Below are 21,020 nucleotides of genomic sequence, written 5' to 3'. Positions count from 1 at the left end.
CCTAGATCACAAGAGGCACTCAGTAAAGGTCAGCTGAACTGAATTTAAGTACCAGGTCAGAAAGTAGTCTCAAAACCTTCAGAAGAATACTCTACAGGCCATTGAGCATAAAGAAGTGATGTTTCTCCCCCAAGCGCAATAAAGCTTCACTACACATTCTGTTGTACTTTTCTCTCTCCCTCCAGGGCTTTTCCAGCTAAGATGGCACAGTGTAGCTTGGTGTGTGCATGTTCAGTTGCTCAGTTGTGTCCAACTGTTTGCAACCCTGTGGACTGTAGTTCACCAGGCTCCTCTGTCCACAGAATTTCCCAGGCGAGAATACTGGAGCAGGCTGCCATTTTCTCCTCCAGGGGATATTCCTAATCCAGGGACTGAACCCACGTCTCCTGTATTGCAGGTGGATTCTTTACTGTTGAGCCACCAGGAAAGCCCATAGCATGGTAGATGAGTGGAAAATCTCCACAGCATGATGGTCAAGTTCAAATCCCAGCTCTGCCACTTTTCTAGATGTGTTATCTTGCGCAAGGTTACTTAACTTCTCAGCACCTTAGTACATCATTTGCAAATGAAGAATAACAATACCTACCTGTTGGGGTTATTGTAAGGAATAAATCCATAAGAATTTGCCAAGTAAACAGATTGAAGTAAGCATAGGATAAACAGCCAGTAAATGACAATTGTAATGATAGGCATCTGATCTGTTATTGTCCAAGGCATGCAGCCCAGGCAAGGTCTTAGTTCCCCTCTCCCTTGCCACCCTGGTTAAGAAGACACACAGATGTTACAGCAGAGAATGCTCTTTGCACTCACATGCTCTGAGAAGGATGACTGGAAAGGATCTTGTTTCTACCAGAACTCTAATCAGCATGGTGAATGGAGAATCACACTGATGGTCCTTAGAAGGCCCAGCTGTGAACAAAAACAGTCTTATTTTATTTCATGGGCAGTTATTTTCCTGCCACTTTGAATTTAATTAATGCCAAACATGCCCTGAAAATTCAACAAGTCCTTGATTTTTGTCAGCAAATTAGGTTATCTTGCCAGGCTTCCCCCAAATCATCACTAGCCACACTCAGGAACACCTCCTTTAATGGCAACCCACTCCAGTACTCTTGCCTGGAGAATCCCACAGACGGAGTAGCCTGGTGGGCTACAGTCCATGGGGTCTCAAAGAGTCGGACATGACTGAGCGACTTCACTCATATAATGTATTAGAAATGCTTGAAATGCTGCCATCTAGAGACAAGTATTTAGTAAACTATACGAAGGCAGTGATGGTGAAAGACTGCAAAAATAGAACTTGGACGTGCATTCCAAATATCATTTTAAAATTCTATAAAGTAAATTGGTTATTTATCTATTTTATATAAAATAAATAGGATCAAGCAAAAAAGGTGAAAGTAATTCAAAGCAGAAATAAATAGCATCCTTCATAATTAATATTTTTAAAGCAGTTGTCTATCACAGGCAATACACTAGAATAATCCTTCACTCAGAACACAATGGGAATGAACAGGAGTCAGAACATCTTGATTTTCAGTCTATCGCCCATGCCTGGGGGTCAGAGTCCCACGTGCCCTGCCCAGATAAACCATGTACTTCTTCAGGAGAAGAGAGACCAGATGGTGTATGCATGAGGTAGTTCCAAGAGCCTCAGCACCTCTCTCTGTCCCTCTCTGTGCACATACCTTTGGGTAAACTATTGTTAGCATTCAAGGATTGACTTTACACAGTGGAGGATAGGACATAAGCAACTAGTTACATTCGTTGGTTATAATTAGAAATTTCATGAGGAACAGAAGAAAAAGTTTTTTGTTATTTTCATTCCACAGGAAAGAATGTTTCCTAATACTATCCCTTAGGTAAAGAGAAAAACTCCAACCATAAATATATCAAAGTTTTCTACATTTTCCATTATTTTGTGACCAGTGTTTCCTTTCTAGCCTTCAAATCTCTCTTGCTGACATGTTGCTTTTGGCAACTGTTACTGTTTCTTATTCTTGTTAATGGTATGGACCTAAAAGAAGCAAAATATATTAAGAAGAGGTGGCAGGAATACACAAAAGAACTATACAAAAAAAGTCTTCATGACCCAGACCATCATGATGGTGTGATCACTCGCCTAGAGCCAGACATCCTGGAAGGCAAAATCAAGTGGAACTTAGGAAGCATCACTATGAAAAAGCTAATGGAGGTGCTAGAATTCCAGTTGAGCTATTTCAAATCCTAAAAAATGATGCTGTGAAAGTGCTGAACCCAATATGCCAGCAAATTTGGAAAACTCAGCACTGAGCACAGGACTGAAAAAGGTCAGTTTTCATTGCAATCCCAAAGAAAGGCAATGCCAAAGAATGTTCAAACTACCGCACAACTGAACTCATTTCACATGCTAGCGAAGTAGTGTTCAAAATCCCTCAAGCCAGGCTTCAACAATATGTGTACCATGAAATTCCAGATGTTCAAGCTGGTTTTAGAAAAGGCAGAGGAACCAGAGATCAAATTGCCAACATTTGCTGGACCATGGAAAAAGCAAGAGAATTCCAGAAAAACATCTATTTCTGCTTTATTGACTATGCAAAAGCCTTTGTGTGATCCACACATAGACTGTGGAAAATTCTGAAAGAGATGGGCACACCAGACCACCTGACCTGCCTCTTGAGAAACCTATATGCAGGTCAGGAAGCAACAGTTAGAACTGGACATGGAACAATAGACTGGTTCCAAATAGGAAAAGGAGTATGTCAAGGCTGTATATTGTCACCCTGCTTATTTAACTTACATGCAGAGTACATCATGAGAAACGCTGGACTGGAAGAAACACAATCTGGAATCAAGACTGCCGGGAGAAATATCAATCACCTCAGATATGCAGATGACACCACCCTTATGGTAGAAAGTGAAGAGGAACTAAAAAGCCTCTTGATGAAGGTGAAAGAGGAGAATGAGACAGTTGGCTTAAAACTCAACATTCATAAAACGAAGATCATGGCATCTGGTCCCATCACTTCATGGGAAATAGATGGGAAAACAGTGGAAACAGTGTCAAACTTTATTTTGGGGGCTCCAAAATCACTGCAGATGGTGACTGCAGCCATGAAATTAAAAGACACTTACTCCTTGAAAGAAAAGGTATGACCAACCTAGATAGCATATTGAAAAGCAGAGACATTACTTTGCCAACAAAGGTCCATCTAGTCAAGGCTATGGTTTTTCCTGTGGTCATGTATGGATGTAAGAGTTGGACTGTGCAGAAGGCTGAGCACCGAAGAATTGATGCTATTGAACTGTGGTGTTGGAGAAGACTCTTGAGAGTCCCTTGGACTGCAAGGAGATCCATCCAGTCCATTCTGAAGGAGATCAGCCCTGGGATTTCTTTGGAAGGAATGATGCTAAAGCTGAAACTCCAGTACTATGGCCACCTCATGTGAAGAGTTGACTCATTGGAAAAGACTCTGATGCTGGGAGGGATTGGGGGCAGGAGGAAAAGGGGACGACAGAGGATGAGATGGCTGGATGGCATCACTGACTCGATGGACGTGAGTCTGAATGAACTCTGGGAGTTTGTGATGGACAGGGAGGCCTGGCGTGCTGCGATTCATGGGGTCGCAAAGAGTCGGACACGACTGAGCGACTGAACTAAACTGGGAACTGTCCTGCCACCTCTGGGTGTGTCATTTAGCTTGCAGATTGGGGATCAAGGTTTAGTTGAATTTGACTTGTCATCTTGGACACATTTGCTTTTATTCGGTTTATGGTATGCCCTTGCGCTGTGTCGTTCTGCCAAAAGCTGTTCGCTGCCCCCTTCCCTCCTGTTTCATGCTCTTTTCCTGAGCCCCATCCAGGCCCACAATGTTGCCTCTACAATCTTCTGGAGGGACAACCAGAAAATAGCTGGCCCTTGGGAGGGAAATGCTGTATAATATCCAATCCCTCTAGATATTCAGGCCTTCATTTTCCATGTTTCCTACAACATGTGCAACATCAGCATCTCTCAGTGAACCCACTAGGGCAGGAGACAGGCACAGAACACCTGTTAAAAGTCCATGTGTTGGCATCCCTTCAAAGGCAATTGGGCTCCCAGGGATAATGTTTGCCACTTTGGGAATTAGCCCTGCAGGCTGTTTGGGCCCAAACCCTTACTACCCTTCTCCAAAAGTTACAAACACACCCCCAGATCAAATCTCCACTCCACTTTTATGGAACATCTGTTCTGTTGCCTCTTATCAATTTGTTCTTAAGTCACTTACTAACTCCTACAAACAGGACCCTGCCCCCTTGAAGGCCAACATCATTCCACCTACAGGAACAGATAACCCACTCCTTTGTCATTACTTCTGTTATAACCTAAAGTGGGTTTATGACAATCAAATGTTTACCATTGCAAACACCCTAAACTGCTCTTATGGAGGACTAGAAGAGGAAATCAATGACTTACATTCCCTCAGAGCAGTAACAGGATAAGGCTTATGGCTGCTTCACCAGGTTTCCCATCTCAGGGCACAGGCTTGGGTTGCTTTACATCTTGATAACTATTCCCATCTGTGGTGAGCAAACTGGCAATAAATTAAAATTACAACCCCTTAATCCTACCCAGCACTGGTCACACTGAAGACCTTAACTCCAGCCTGGGGGTACCAAAAGGTTGACCTGCCTCGACCTGCCTAGGGATCTGGTCCCTGGGAGGTTGTCACGCCTCAACCTGCTCAGGGATCTGCCAGTCCGGGGGGTCCCAGGAGGTCAATCTGCTTTGTCCTGCCTAGGGATCTGGTCCTCAAAAGGTTGTCACACCTCAACCTTCTCGGGGATCCACCAGTCCAGAGTCCCAGGAGGTCGACACGCCTTGACCTGCCAGGGACCCAATTCTTAGGAGGTCGACCTGCCTCACCCTGCTTGGGGATTCAATCTCCAGGAGGCTGTCACGCCTCAGCTTGCCTGGGGATCTGCACCCTGATCCAGGGATGCCTGGCTCTCAGGCTGCAACAGTACTGGGTAGGATACGTTTCAAAAAGACTCACCCCTAAGGAAGTCCACCCATGGAAATAGAAGGAAGCCTATTATTTCTGGGACTGTGCCTAGTCTCAGCAATAACTCAGGAGCCCAATGAGAACCCCATTGCCTTTCTGAAAAAGCTAAAATAGGCCCTCTAAAAGTTTACCAATCTGGACTTAGACTCTTATGAGGGACAGGTGATTTTAAAGGACAAATTCCTGTCCCAATATGCATCAGACATCAGGATAAAGTTACAACAGCTACAGTAACAGGACCCTGCTGCCTCTTTAGATGAGATGGTCCAGACAGCCACCAACACCTTTTATAACAGAGAAGAGGAGAGGGAGGCCAAGGCTCAGGAAAGGGAAAAAGGGAAAGAGATAAGGTATGCCCAGATACTGGCTGCCCTCCAGGGAAGCCCTATGGCAAACCCCAAGTCCTTGAAGGACAAGGCATCACGCAAGTGCCTAATCTGTAGATAGGTGGGGCATTGGGCCAAAGAGTGTCCAAGTCGTGACAAATTTCCTAAAATGGCTTGCTGCAAATGCCATCAATTGGGACATTGGGTGGCACTCTGCCCTTGCAACCCAAGAGCCTCAAGGTCAAGTGCCAAGCCTTCCTTCACGATGGTTCAACAGCACTGAAGCGGCCCACTCCAGCCAGCCCACCTGTCACAGATAACCATCACAGTGCTGGAGCCAAGGGTGCAACTGGATGTGGCAGGTAGGTCTGAGAATTTCTTGGTTGACACAGGGGCTACTTACTCTTCCTGACCTCCTACTCTGGAGCCTTCTCCTCCCAAACTTGTACCATTTTGGCTGCTATAGGAAAAACAATTACTAAGCACTACTTCATTGCTGGGATGAACAAACATTTTCCTACAAGTTTCTGGTGGTCCCTGAGTGTCCAACTACCTTATTGGGAAAATATCTTTCCTCCCTTTGAAATCTTACAGCTATTGCAATCCTGATAAAAGATGCCTTAAAACTCTCTCTTAGGGGCAAACTATTTTTATCAACCACCAAGTGAAACAATTCCTAAAATGGGAAAGGCCATTAATGGATGTCTGATCAAAGAGTCCTAAGATATCAAGTAGTGCTGATGGAAAACCCAGGCCTCACTGTATCCCCTTGTGAGGGTCTTAACCCTGCCACCCTCCTGCCTACCCCCGAGGGCCCTCTCCCCTTTCTGGACAAAACCATGAGAGGGATTGTCAGAAGATCCTCTGACCAATCCTGAGGAAACCTGGTACACTAATGGAACCAGCTTTGTCTTCGATGGAAAAAGAAGAGCCGGATATGAAGTAGTCTGTAATTTTGAGACCATAGAGGCTGAACCTTTGCCACCAGGTACTTCAGCCCAATTAGCTGAGCTCATAGCCCTGACTCAAGCTTTAGAGCTGGGAAAAGGAAAAAGAGTAGCCATTTATACTGACTCCAAGTGTGCCTTTCTGGTGCTACATGCACATGCTGCTATTTGGAAAGAAAGAGACCGCTTGACCACCCGAGGGTCCCCAGTCAAATAAGATGAGCGAATCCTTAGGCTCTTGGAGGCAGTCCATCTGCCCACTGAGGTTTTAGTCTCCCACTGTAAAGGACACCAAAAAGGGAACACAGAAGTGGCACGAGGGAACCAAGCAGATGATCAGGCAGCTAAGAGAGCACCATTACAGAACAGTGACCTAATAGGGGTTGCCACCTTAGTTCCACACATTAATTTTCTAGAAACTCCTTCATATGCTGAAGGTGAGACTCTTAAAGCTAAGAGTGGGGTCTTTCAAGAAGATCATATGGGGTGGTTCCAAAAGGAGGGACTCCTTTTTATGCCTGGGAACCTCCAGTGGAAATTAATTAACTCCTTACATGCCACCACTCATTTAGGGGAGAAGACCCTCCAAAGATTGCTAGAAAGGTCTTTCAGAGGAACAGGGCTCCAAACGACTATAAGGTAAGTGATCTCCTCTTGTCCCACTTGCCAATTAAACAGCCCACAAGGAGCTCGAAGACCCCAGCTGGCCCAGCCTATCCAACGACATGGGACGTACCCAGGAGAAGACTGGCAGATGGACTTCACCCAGATGCCAGTTTCTTGAGGGTATAAATACCTATTAGTCATGATAGATACATTCACAGGATGGATTGAAGGCTTTCCCACCTGGATTGAGAAGGCTGAGGAGGTGGTAAAAAAAAAAAAAAAAAAAAACTGCTCCATGAAATCATTCCTAGATTTGGTCTGCCTGGGTTTTACAAAATGACAATGGGATATCATTTGTTTCTAAAGGTCACCCAAGTGAAAGTGAAAGTGAAGTCTCTCAGTATTGTCCAACTCTTTGCGACCCGTGGACTGTAGCCCACCAAGCTCCTCCGTCCATGGGATTCTCCAGGCAAGAATACTGGAGTGGGTTGCCATTTCCTTCTCCAGGGGATCTTCCCTACCCAGGGATCGAACCCAGGTCTCCCACATTGTAGGCAGACACTTTAACCTCTGCACCACCAGGGATGCCCTTAAATACAAGAATACAGTTTCTCAGAAAACTTCCTATAGAGACACAGAACTTCAAAAGGAAAAGGTAACCCAAGGGGTCTCTAAAGCATTGGGCATTACTTATTATCTCCATTGTGCCTGGAGGCCTCAATCTTCAGGAAAAGTAGAAAGAGCCAACCAATTCTTAAAATCAGTGATAAAAAATATAACCCAGGAGACCTCCCTGGAATGAAAGGGGGGTTTACCAATAGCTCTCCTCTGCACCCCTATTGTCCCTAAGGAACAGGTTGGTCTTAGTCCTTATGAGATGTTATATGGGAGACCTTTTGTTTATGTCAATGACCTCTTCCTAGATCCAGAGGTTCATACCCTCCAGTCTTATACCATGGCCACTGGGTAATTCCAACAGGATATATGCTTGTGGGGTGTCAACCAGGACCCAAAAGATTTTAAAGAGTCACCACTATATGCTCCAGGGACTCAAGTCCTAATTAAAGTCTGGAAAGATGGGTCCCCAAAGGCTCAACTCCAGCCCACATGGAAGGGCCCCTACCCTGTAATACTTTCTGCCCCCATAGTAGTCAAGGTACAAGGACACAACTCCCAGATTCACTACTCCCGAGTCAAGCCATGGAAAAAGACAGAAGAGAACACTCAATACACCTGTGAGCCCCTGGGAGATCTCAGATACCTATTCAGAATTACAAATGAGTGCCTTTCTTATGAACACCCCAAAAATTAAGTTTCTGGAGATAAGATTTCTCAGGATATCTCTAAAAGCCAACACAGCTTGGCAGGGGTTGTACACCAAAATAGACAGGAGATAGATCTCCTGATCCCTGAGCAAGAAAGGACTTGAGCCATCTTGAATGAGATGTGTTGTTTCTGGGTAAATACCTCCAGCTAAGTTAAAGCAAGTCTCACAGTCCTCAAGAAAAACATTCAGACCGTACAGGATCTCAAAGAACAAGCTGGAGAGTTCTTGGGGAGGCTACAATCTCTCTCTGGGAGATCTTTCTGGAGATGGGAATTTGGAGTTGGCTAATGCCCCTACTTGGAAAAGGCAATGGCACCCCACTCCAGTACTCTTGCCTGGAAAATCCATGGACGGAGGAGCCTGGTAGGCTGCAGTCCATGTGGTCGCTAAGAGTCAGACACGGCTGAGTGACTTCATTTTCACTTTTCACTTTCATGCATTGGAGAAGGAAATGGCAACCCACTCCAGTGTTCTTGCCTGGAGAATCCCAGGGACGGCGGAGCCTGGTGGGCTGCCATCTATGGGGTCGCACAGAGTCGGAAATGACTGAAGCAACTTAGCAGCAGCAGCAATGCCCCTACTAGTCCTTGTTATGACCATATTGATGCTGCTTGTGATTGCTCCACGTATTATCAATTGTCTAACCTATTTTGTCTCTGCCCAGGTCAACAAGTTACAACATGCAGTGTCAGTTAAACAAGGATATATAAAACTACAGCTGACCACAGAAAATATCACTCACCTTTAGATAGACACAGCTATAAGGACTCTGAGGCTTGAGAATAGCAAGAGGGGAAGGCCCAATGCCCCTCACCATCCCAGTTCAGCAGGAAGTAGCCAGAGAGACCTTGATGCCCCTATTCCCAAAGAATTGGGCCTCCTTTCTCTTGAGGGCTGAATGTTAGGTGGTTAGAATAGGAAAAAGGAGTCCAAAATGGCAGTGACTAACAGACAAAGAAGAGGAAAGCCCACAAAAATAGGACAAAAGAAAGTCCGAGGACCTGAGTAAGGACCTCAGGTAAAACAAACAGCCCTCCTAGCTAGCCCAATTTCCATAGGGTAGGCTCAGTAGAAAGAGAAAAAACATATAAAAAGAGGAGCCAAAACTGAGCCAGGGGCTTCTCTTCTCTTCACGTCTTTTGGGTTGGCTCACCCTCATCCCTTGAGGATATATTTTCCTTTACTTTCTAAATAAAACTGAGCTGTAACATGGAGCTGTAACACTGGTCCGTCCAAGAGCTGTAATGCTGGTCCATCTGTCACTTCAAATTTTTGTTGCAATGAGATAGAACCGAGGGTATTACACACTCGCCCAACAACTGGAAAAGGTCAGTTTTCATTCCAGTCCCAAAGAAAGGTAATGCCAAACTCCCGCACAATAGTACTCATCTCACATGCTAGTAAAGTAATGCTCAAAATTCTCCAAGCCAGGCTTCAACAGTACGTGAATCATGAACTTCCAGATGTTCAAGCTGGATTTAGAAAAGGCAGAGGAACCAGAGATCAAATCACCAACATCCACTGGATCATTGAAAAAGCAAGAGAGCTCCAAAACATCTACTTCTGCTTTATTGACTATGCCAAAGCCTTTGACTGTGTGGATCACAACAAACTGTGGGAAATTCTCAAAGAGATGGGAATACCAGACCACCTGACCTGCCTCCTTAGAAATCTGTATGCAGATCAACTAGCAACAGTTAGAACTGGTCATGGAACAGACTGGTTCCAACCAAGGAAGGGAGTATGTCAAGCCTGTTTACTGTCACCCTGCTAATTGAACTTATATGCAGAGTACATCATGAGAAATGCTGGACTTGATGAAGCACAGCTGGAATCAAGATTGCCAGGAGAAATATCAATAGCCTTAGATGTGCAGATGCCACTACCCTTATGACAGAAAGTGAAGAAGAACTAAAGAGCCTCTTCATGAAATTGAAATAGGAGAGTGAAAAAGTTGGCTTAAAATTCAACAGTCAGAAAACTAAGATCATGGCATCTGGTTCCATCACTTCATGGCAAATAGATGGGGAACAGTGGAAACAGTGACAGACTTTATTTTGGGGTGGGGGAGCTCCAAAATCACTGAATATGGTGACTGAAGCCATGAAATTAAAAGACACTTGCTCCTTGGAAGAAAAATTATGACCAACCTAGACAGCATATTAAAAAGCAGAGACATTACTTTGCCCACAAAGGTCTGTCTAGTCAAAGCTATGATTTTTCCAGAAGTCATGTATGGATGTGAGAGTTGGACTATAAAGAAAGCTAAGCACCAAAGAATTGATGTTTTTGAACTGTGGTGTTGGAGAAGACTCTTGAGAGTCCCTTTGACTGCAAGGAGATCCAACCAGTCCATCCTAATGGAAATCAATCCTGAATATTCATTGGAACGACTGATGCTGAAACTGAAACTCTAATACTTTGACCACCTGATGCAAAGAACTGACTCATGTGAAAAGACCCCGGTGCTGGGAAAGTTTGAAGGTGGGAGGAGAAAGGGACAGCAGAGGATGAGATGGTTGAATGGCATCACCAACTCAATGGACATGAGTTTGAGTGGACTCCAGGAGTTGGTGATGGACAAAGAAGCCTGGTATGCTGCAGTCCATTGGGTCACAAAGAGTCAGACACAACTGATCGACTGAACTGACTGACTGACTGATACAAATTTTAAAAGACGTTTCTCTTAAAATTCTGTGTTGCTGTGATGACACCTATTTCCACCTGAACTTAACTGTTCTCAAATAGGTTCTGCTTAAGACTCAGAACTGATAAGGGCTCAACAAACCTGGATGTTTTACTTATACATTGTTCTCCTAATCTATGTTAATGAATCTATACACTTATGTGGAAACCTGCCTTTCTTGAAGATTCGTGTCAATGGTTTTATGGCCCGGGGTGACTCACCTGTTGCCAATATTATCTCAAAATGCATGTTGTGGGTGAGGGGCCTGGTGCCCCTGAGTTTTGGGACATCTCCTTTATCTAATTAACAGTTGGCTGATAGGTATATAGCACTGCTAAAGACTAGCAGAGGAGAAGGCAATGGCAACTCACTCCAGTACTCTTGCCTGGAAAATCCCATGGACGGAGGAGCCTGGTAGGCTGCAGTCCATGAGGTCGCTAAGAGTCGGACATGACTGAGCGACTTCACTTTCACTTTTCACTTTCATGCATTGGAGAAGGAAATGGCAACCCACTCCAGATGGTGGGCTGCCATCTATGGGGTGGCACAGAGTCGGATACGACTGAAGCGACTTAGCAGCAGCAGCAGCAAAGGCTAGCAGGGGAGCACTCTTTCTGCCCCCTTCTGATGTCTATGTTAGAAGCTTTCTCTATCTCTTTTATACTTTAATAAAACTTAATTACACAAAAGTTCTGAGGGATCAAGCCTCATCAGTGGTCTCAGATTGAATTCTTCTCCTCTGGAGGCCAAGAATCCTGGTGTATTTCATGGCTCAGCAACAACCTTTCAGTAGGACATCTCTAAAGCATTGAGAGATACAGATAAAAGTCAACATGTGAATATTTGCATATTCATCCTTCACATTTATAGGTGGGAAGCTTTCATTTCATGGAAATTAAAATTTTATTCATGTGAAATCTCAGAACAAGAAGAGGATGGATGACAGAATAAACTATTTTATCTCTGAATGGCTACTGTTTTACTCTCATACTCTAAATGGCTATTCTTAAATAGTTAAGAATATTTATCTTAGAATTATCTGTGGTGGTAATGGTCTGGCCAAGAACATGTCCAGATTCTAAAATGCAGGATACTTTTTGCAGGAGAATTTTCCCGGATTTCTTTTAATGTTTCTTCTAAAGCAATGTAAGAGCAGAAAGTAATTCAAAAATCATGTCTTAGAAATGACTAAACTTTGCATATAAAATTATCCTGATGCACACCACTCATTCATCTAACGTCAGTAATTCTAACCATCTACAGTGTTTCCAAATAATATTAGGTTTGTAGAATTCTGGATAATAGTAAATGATCTCTTCATTCACCAAATCTTAGTAACCTCATGTGATTCAAAACAATATGTAAATGCTAAAAATTAAAAGAAATCAGAATTGAATGGGTTCCTAGAGTTTGCATTCATAACTGTATGATAAATCATATCTAGTCTAATGATTACCAAATTTTTCCATGAAATGCTCTAATATGTAGTGTGATCATATCATTGCACTGCAAAGTCCTATCCATACTGCTCCCAGGACTTCCTTTGATAGAGCTTCCTTGATATACCAGGATGATATATACAAGGTAGAGTAGAATTCATAGAAAATTTAATTGACTAAGATGCCCATTAGCATCATGGAAGCAGGTGATACAATATCACAAGGAAAGCTCAAAAGAATATATTTTTCTCTAAAATGTTTTTACATTAAAATATCTTCTTAAATTCTCTTCCAGTCTGGCCCCTAACTCCACTTCCAATATTTCACAGTAAACAAACTTAGCCACTATCAAAAAAGAGTTTTTGATACTTCTTTTTCAAGAGTTTCATCTAATGTGCTTATCTGGCAGGGTACCATATTGCCAATTAGCACTATAAAGTTTCCAGGTTATGCAGGTGTTCTAGATATTTTGGTACCTGAATTACATAAATCTTTCACAGCAAACATGATAAAAATGTGTTTCCACTTTATCACAAAGATGATTGAAATAAGCCTGAAGTCAAAATGAAATACAGAATGAAAGTCTCTATGGAGGCATTAATAATTTATTTTTATTTAAAAAAAAAGATTAAGTTTTTATGGATAGCTTCTATCCCCCATGAACAAAGGAGAGTTAATGAAGATGCACCAATGAAGACGTTAAAATTCCAAGCCCTTTCTCCTAGGAACCCAGGGCAGTTCATCCAAAAGGAGTTCTAGGCTGTTAGAGGATACAACTATACGATTACTAATAGATCATAACTGAGGTCACATAGATTTCCTCAACCAAAAAGTAACAGATACTCAACAATGTGTATAGTCTCATTGAAACAGTTCCACAATTAATATTAACATTTCCTTATTGGTTTAGAGTTGGTGATGGACAAGGAAGCCTGGCGTGCTGTGATCCATGGGATCGCAAAGAGTCGGACACGACTGAGTGACTGATCTGATCTGATCTGATTGGTTTATTAAAGGTAGACTATCATAAATGTACTTACTCTTTTCCACAGACAACTTTGCTTTATTCAACTCCTCCTCTGAGTATACTAAGGGCAAAATAAGAGGAATCTTCTCCCCTCCTGTCCTTGCAACTCTTCACACTCAGATTAATCTGTTTTCATGAACTATGTCTGCCATGTGACTTTTCCCCTCAAACACAACCAGTGGCTTCCTGGTGGAAGCTGAAGCAACCTATCCTACCTTCAATGCCTCCTATAGGCCTTGTCCAGCCTGCATTTCCTGCCTTAGAGCCTGGTGCATGGCCATTCAAAGTCTCTCTTCTAGTTGGGCTTGTCTGGCCTTTCAAGCACATGTGAGTCACTGTGGCACAGTATTGTTCCCCAATTTTCTTTACTTGGAATGAGTTCTCATCCTTTTCCCTACCATCTGAACCTTACCCATGATTTCAGGTTCAGAGAAAGTCACATGTTCTCTCTGAAGTTCTTCCTTATCAGAGCATTTCACAGTCCCTATACTTATTAGTGATTTGTATTGTGTTTATTATCTTTGCTAGCCAATTAATATCTATCCTATTCCTTGGATTTTTAATTAAATACTTGAATATTTATATATCTTTCTTCACATAAATTTGACTTTAATAAGGAAAGAGACACTCTTAATATTGCTTTTGAATTTAATTGTCCTTCCCCAGTGTATAGTGCATAGCAGGTGTTCAGCAAATTCTTAATTCATTCAAAATAAACTCAAAGAGCAGCATGAGGGGTTCATGCTACATATAAAACATCCCTTTACAGAGAAACCTGCTAAGCATTGCTCTAAGTTTCCAAGAGGAATATTATCCCCTGGGTGTCATTAAAAATAGATACATGCTATTTTGTGCTGGATGATATAAAGGAAAGTAATAACTCAGGAAATAGATAACCAGAGGTGCATTAGCCCCAGTTCTCCTGTTTCATTATTCTTTGGCTATTTCAATGCTTTCTAGACTGTAAACATCCAAAAGAAAGATAATTTAGTACCTGGATGTGTGCTTTCATTTCCAGTGTGCACAGAATGAAGTAAACCAGCAACAACAGGGAGTTCTACTTGTAGTTTAAAGTTAAGCCTGACAAATCCGTCAAAGCTCTAACATATACAATACAGCAATATCACATTACATCAGATAATCTTCACACTATACAACTTCTCCTGAACAACAATAGCAAGCACCTACTACCAGTGCATTTCTCCCTTTCATCCTTTTAATTCCATCTTTACTGTCATCAATGTTGCCTTTTGATTGGTCCAGACCATTTAAATGTAATGCAATTAAATTAAATGATGAATAAATAATGAGTCTTCTATTCATGATAGTGTGGGTGCTGTGTGTGTGCATGTGTGTGTGTGCGAGTGTGTGTGTGTGTGCATTCATGCCTTAACTCGGATCACCGCTCAACTTTAGTTCTTGACCTAGTCTGCACTGTCATCTAGGTTGTATTGCACATCTCAGTCTGAACTTCATCCTGGCAAAAACAAAGTTGCCGACATAACAGTTAGAGAATGCATTCCTCCAGCAGAGTGTTGAATCAGGGTGACCCTGAGCCTTCTTTGGATTTTATTTGGAACTAGGCTGCAGTCCATGGGTCGCTACAAGTCGGACACGACTGAGCGACTTCATTTTCACTTTTCACTTTCATGCATTGGAGGAGGAAATGGCAACCCATTCCAGAATTCTTGTCTGGAGAATCCCAGGGACGGGGGAGCCTGGTGGGCTGCCGTCTACGGGGTCGCACAGAGTTGGACACGACTGAAGCGACTTAGCAGCAGTAGCAGCAGCTGGCATGGAAAGCAAAAGTGGACTGCCCCAAGCAAAGACATCAACAAGGAAGCAGAGAGAGCCAAGTGCTAGCATGTCTTTGGCCTCTGTGTATCTGTGCACATTGTACGTCATTCATGATAGTTTATCTACAACTTGACTAACTTGGAGTTCTGCTAATAGTGGCAATCTTGACATTTCGTGGTCAGAATTTAGGCAGATGTAAGACTTTCAGTTAATGTCTTACTTATTTCTTTTTGTTGATTAGCCTTTGAGATATGTGCTGAATCAGAAACCTAAATAAAGATAATTTTTTAAAATAAAAAAAAGATTAATGCAATTATTGATACGATTGATTGTAATTATACCACTTTACTACTTGGTTTTTATTTGCCCTGGTTTGTTTCTTTGTTTTGTTTTGTTTTTTGATTCTCTGCTCCTTCTTTCTTTCCTTTCTTGGGAGGATGGAGGGGTTAATCAAATAATTTTTATCATTTTATTTTAACTTATATATTGACTTTTTAGTTAGAACTACCATTTGTATTATTTGGTCGTGGTTATCCTAGGGATTAATTACCACACTCTACTTATACTTAATAGTGTGTTAATTAATATAAAATTAGGAATCTTATAAGTGTAAAATTCCATTTGACTATCTCCTCTTTTGTACTATTTTTATTATTTTTTACTTGTACTATAAATTTTCACAAACCTCAGTCAGTTGTATTATAAAGGAAATGAAAGAAGAAAGAAATTGTCTTTTATATTTATGTATATATTTCCCATTTCTTGTTCTCTTCTCCCCTGCAATAGATTCAATTTTCATCAGGTGTTATTTCCCTCTGGCCTGAAGGACGTTCTTTAGAGTTTCTTGAAAGAACAGACCTGATGATAACTAATTCTGTCAGCTTTCATTTATCTGAAAACATCTATATTTTGCTTTTATTTTAGAAGAATATTTTCACTGGATATAGAGCCATAGATGGTAGAGGTATACATATATTATTTCACTACTTTAAAAATGTCATTCTACTGTCCTCAGTCCTCCAATGTTTCTGGTGAGAAAACAGGCACCATTCACATCATTATTCCTGTGTATGGAATGTGTCTTGGTTCTCTGACCACTTTCAAAATTTAAACTTATGTTGGCTTTTCCAAAACTTTGACTATGATATACCTAAAGTTTGGTTCTCTTTGATTTATCCTGTTTAGAGTGTTCTGAGCTTCCTATCTGTAAATTTATATTTTTCACTCAATTTGGGTCATTAGTTTTTCAAACATTTTCTTCCCCTTCTATGTCTTTTCTTTTTTTGGAATTCATACTAGACATATATTGGATCACTCAATATTATCCCAGAGGCCATTGAAGATGTGGTATTTTCCCGTCTTTGCTTTCCTTCTCATCTTCAGATTAGATAATTTTTATTGACTTGTCTTCTCATTACTGACTTTATTCTGCATCATCCAATATGTTGGTAAGCCAATTTGGTGATTTTTCTTTTTTTTCGTTTCAGAAACTGTATTTTTCAAATCTAAAATTTCTTTTTTGAATAGATTTTCTTTCTTTACTGAGATTTCTCATGTTCAGTCTTTATAACCATCATTTCCTTTGGGTCATTAAACATGTTTATAAAATCAAGTTTAAAGTCTTCATATGCTAATTTTTACACCTGATTCATGTTGGGGTTTTTTCCCCCTTGATTAAAAGTCACATTCTTCTGCTTTGCATATTTATAGCTTTTATCTCATATCAAGTATTGTGTTCCATTGTAAAATACTGTAATCTATTTTCTTCACTGGAAGATCGTTGATTTTTGTTCTAGAAGTGAGTTAAATTACTGGATGATCACCTAGAACTTGTGGATGCTTATTGTTATGATTTGCTAGGGTAGGTAGTTGAAAAACCCTGGGAGTTTATAAAAATCTTAATTTGAAAGAACTCAGACTCGAAACTCTTTTCTGCTTTGAGAAGCATCTAATATCTCTACTCACTTTTTCATCCTTTCAGCTACTACTTTCTAAGTGAGTTTCTTGGAGTCTCCCTCATACTTACATAGTCTAGAAGTCAGCCAAGTATTTGAACAGAGTTCATCTTCATATTATTGTGTCTCCTTGTCTAGGAATTCCTCTTAAAGTGTGTCCTCCCAAATTTTCAGCCACTCTGGCATCCTTGAACACCAACTTTTAATTTCTCAAGCCAGTAGTATTCTGACTTTCTGCTTAAGTCTAGGTGTTCTATATTATGCAGACAGCAGAGAGACTTGTGTAAAAAAAAAGGGGGGGTCATATAAATGTGAATATCTCCTGTGCATATGAGTGTCTTCTTTTAAGGGTTAAATCCTGTCTCTTTGCTTCTAGTTACTATTCAATGCCTTCAAATTATATACACACAAACATACACACATGTATGTGTTACAGCTGTTACTATGCAAAGGTCAGTCCAATTATCTGCAACAACTGAGATTACTCTTCTAACACCCTTGTATGGCTCTCATTATACCTAGAATTGTAACCAGAATTCTAGATGGCCTTCAGTATCCTACATAATCTGCCCCTGTCTATTTCTTCCACTCCATCTTACCTGCTGTTTTATTTTATTTCAGATATTGTATTCCACTGTAAAATAAAACCAGATCCTCTGTGTTGAATTAAATCGTAAGTAGATTATTAGTTTCATTAAAAGATTCTTGGAAGAGATAAGATTTAGGTCATATGCATTGTACTTTAGAGTTAAGTTTGGTAAGGGCTGTGTTTCAAACATTCAAGACACATTAAAAATAAGTCTGGCTTGAAAAGAAAAGTGAAAATGTTAGTCTCAGACCTGTCCAACCCTTTCCGACCCCATAGACCATAGCCCACCAGGCTCCTCTGTCCATGGGATTCTCTAGGCAAGAATACTGGAGTGAGTAGCCATTCTCTTTTCCAGGGGATCTTCCTGACCCAGGGATGAAACCAGGGTCTCTTGCAATGCATGCAGATTCTTGACCATCTGAGCCATGAGGGAAGCCCAAAGTCTGGCTTAAGAAGCTAATAAAAGGATATTGATTTTCTATTGGAGGTCACTATTTTGATTATGGTTGAGTTGTTTTCAATCTACGTAGTTGTGAATATTCTGTTATAGATTTCACAGTTTAAGTCATTTAAGACAGAGCTGACAGACTTCAAGGAAAAAATGGTGAAATATTTTCCATTCCAACTACCTCTAAAAAGTAACACAGTTAGCATCACAGCTGAGACTTTTTTCGAGTCTCTCAGGGTATATCACACATCTGGTTCAATGGAAAAAATCTAGATTTCCTGATAACTCTAATTAATTTCCATTCATTTATTCATTCAACAAATATTTCTCATGTTGCTGCTGTATGGTAGGCATATACTAGGCACTGGAAATCCAAAAACTGAATGAGGTCAATACAGCCTCTATCCTCATGGAGCTTGATAGCGGATTTCTCACAGTTATCTAGATTTACATATTCTATATACCATTTGTAAGTTGAAAAAGTAGATAATCAGGCACGTAGGAGTGTTACACAAAATACACAAAATAGCTAACTGGATGTGGACCTGAGGGGATTTCCTGTAAAATAAACCCTATGGGCTTTATGATGTGACATTCAAACACCCTGATTCTTACTTTTCTCTCACTTCAGATGCTCTGTTTTTATGGTACATCACCACCATTTTGTAAGAAGCAGTCAGTTTGTCACATTCATGAACAAAAATTTTACTTCCTTTAAAGGATGTTTTCAGTGAGTATGCTTCTGTTGATTTTCAGTGACCCCCCCACTAGGTGCTTCCTTCTCCTAAGGCAGAAGCTGAAGCAGAGCGCAGAGGAACCGAAGTAGCATGCTGTCCAGGGATTAAACAACTGAGTGGTTTGGAAATAGTAGCTTCCTTGAGCTTCCTAGCTTGAGTCAAAATAATGAGTCCAAGAGATTTGGGGTGAGAAGTTTCTTGGCCCTGATAATATTTTAGTCAGACATAAAATACACCTCATTCTAATTAATTCCCACTGTCCTTCAAAATTAACATCACAATGATATCAAATAACAAAAAGAAAGTGTTGGGAACCAACTGGACGTAGCAACTAAGTTAAACAAGGCTCTAGACTACCTAATGTTCTGCATAAACTCCCCCTGAAGGGCCCTAAGCTGTTAGCAGCCTCCAGAGGAGGTGTGCTTGCCAAAGAGCTCTGTGAGATGCCAAGAACACTGGAATCAGATCAAGTTGCTGCTTTCTTAGACTCTGGGCACTTCCCAGATTGAACTCTCTCACCAAACCATTATTGGAGATCCTCTTCCTTATTATAATCTCTGGATTTCACAATCGTTTAAAACTGTCAGACCTTGTTTACTTTTTCAGCTTATTTTTTCTCTTATCATTTAACATCCTTCTAATTTCTCCTTATTTTCTCTTTTGCTTCAGGATCTCACGAACCAAAGTTGCGTGTGTGTGTGTGTGTGTGTGTTTCTCTCATGTGGCCTGCTGGGAATGAAATCAACAAGGATCTCTCATCCATACTTAATTTTCTTCACAGCAGGTGCTGTAGTGCAGCAGGGATTCTGGACAGAAATACAGCAGGGCTTTTGTTGAAGCTGCCATGCTAGTTACTGGAAGATCAATAAATGATTAGAACACCTAACACAGTGAATGATTCCAGTGGAGTTGAAATGAAGATATTGGAAACCACTTAAAATTCATACACACATTTTATGGCTATCAAGATTTCAAACTTAACATGCATAGTACCTAGCCATTTTCTGAATATATTGTTTGAAAGAGATATAAGATTGATTTTTTTTTCTTTATGTTTCACTAAATACACATTGAGAAAGAGAAAAAAAAATTTTTTTAATTGATTTTGGCAATCAATTTGATCAGGTAAAAAGTAAAGAAATTCAGTAAGAGTTCATTTGTCCAGTATTTGTAGATGTAAGGAAATTTTCATGATAGTTTATTTTTTCTAGCATAAAACTTTTAAATTTATAATAATTTGTAATATTATATTTATAATATATATAGTTATAAGTATATTTATAATATAATAATCTTCAACCAAAGACCTCAAAATTCCTATAATAATTTCTCTCTTTCTTAAAATCTTAACACTAAATAGAACTTCATCTTTTTCTTGATACAAGAATTCTAGTTACTCATTTGCCTTTGCTCTAACTGTGACTTTAATTATAATTGTGGTTTACAGCTTCTCCACATTTCCATGGTTGATATGTCACAACATCACAAAATGAGTATATTTCAAATTTCCATATCCATACTCAGGTTGTCAACACTGATCAGCAGCCCTTCTCTTTTCCTTGTTCATCTCTCTCTCTTTCATGCAGAATCTGAACTTTCACCTAGTTCCACAGGCTTCCAATTCCACTACCCACTCTCACCTTCTTTGTCTTCCTATTACTTGAGAAAATTGAACCATGAATCTGTCAAGGACTTGTCCATTCCTAACTCAACATGTCAACATCAGCTTCCCTTCCTCAGGGGATGAATGGGCCCTCTCCCTTCAACCTCTGCTCTCCATCTCTCTTCCAGTGTACTGGCAGAATTTCCATCAGTTATTTCCCCTGACTTTCCCATCTAAAATCTGTTTTTCCTCTTGACCTAGAAATAGACTTAAGTCTATTGCACCTTTAAAAAAAAAACAAAACAAAGCAAAACAAAAATTCCCATTGATGCTGTACCACATTTCAAACTCCATTGTTGTTCATATTGATTCCCATTTGTGATGATTTACTTCTTGAGTGTTTTATGATTTTGAATTTTAAGCTCAGTTAATCTAAACCTATAATGTGGGGATCTGAGTTAAGTGTGGATCTTTATAGAGAGTAACTTTATTTGTTTCTGCCAGATACC

Source organism: Bos javanicus, chromosome 9 (assembly GCF_032452875.1).
Source record: "Bos javanicus breed banteng chromosome 9, ARS-OSU_banteng_1.0, whole genome shotgun sequence".
NCBI lineage: Eukaryota > Metazoa > Chordata > Mammalia > Artiodactyla > Bovidae > Bos > Bos javanicus.
Note: the sequence above shows the minus strand (reverse complement) of the source record.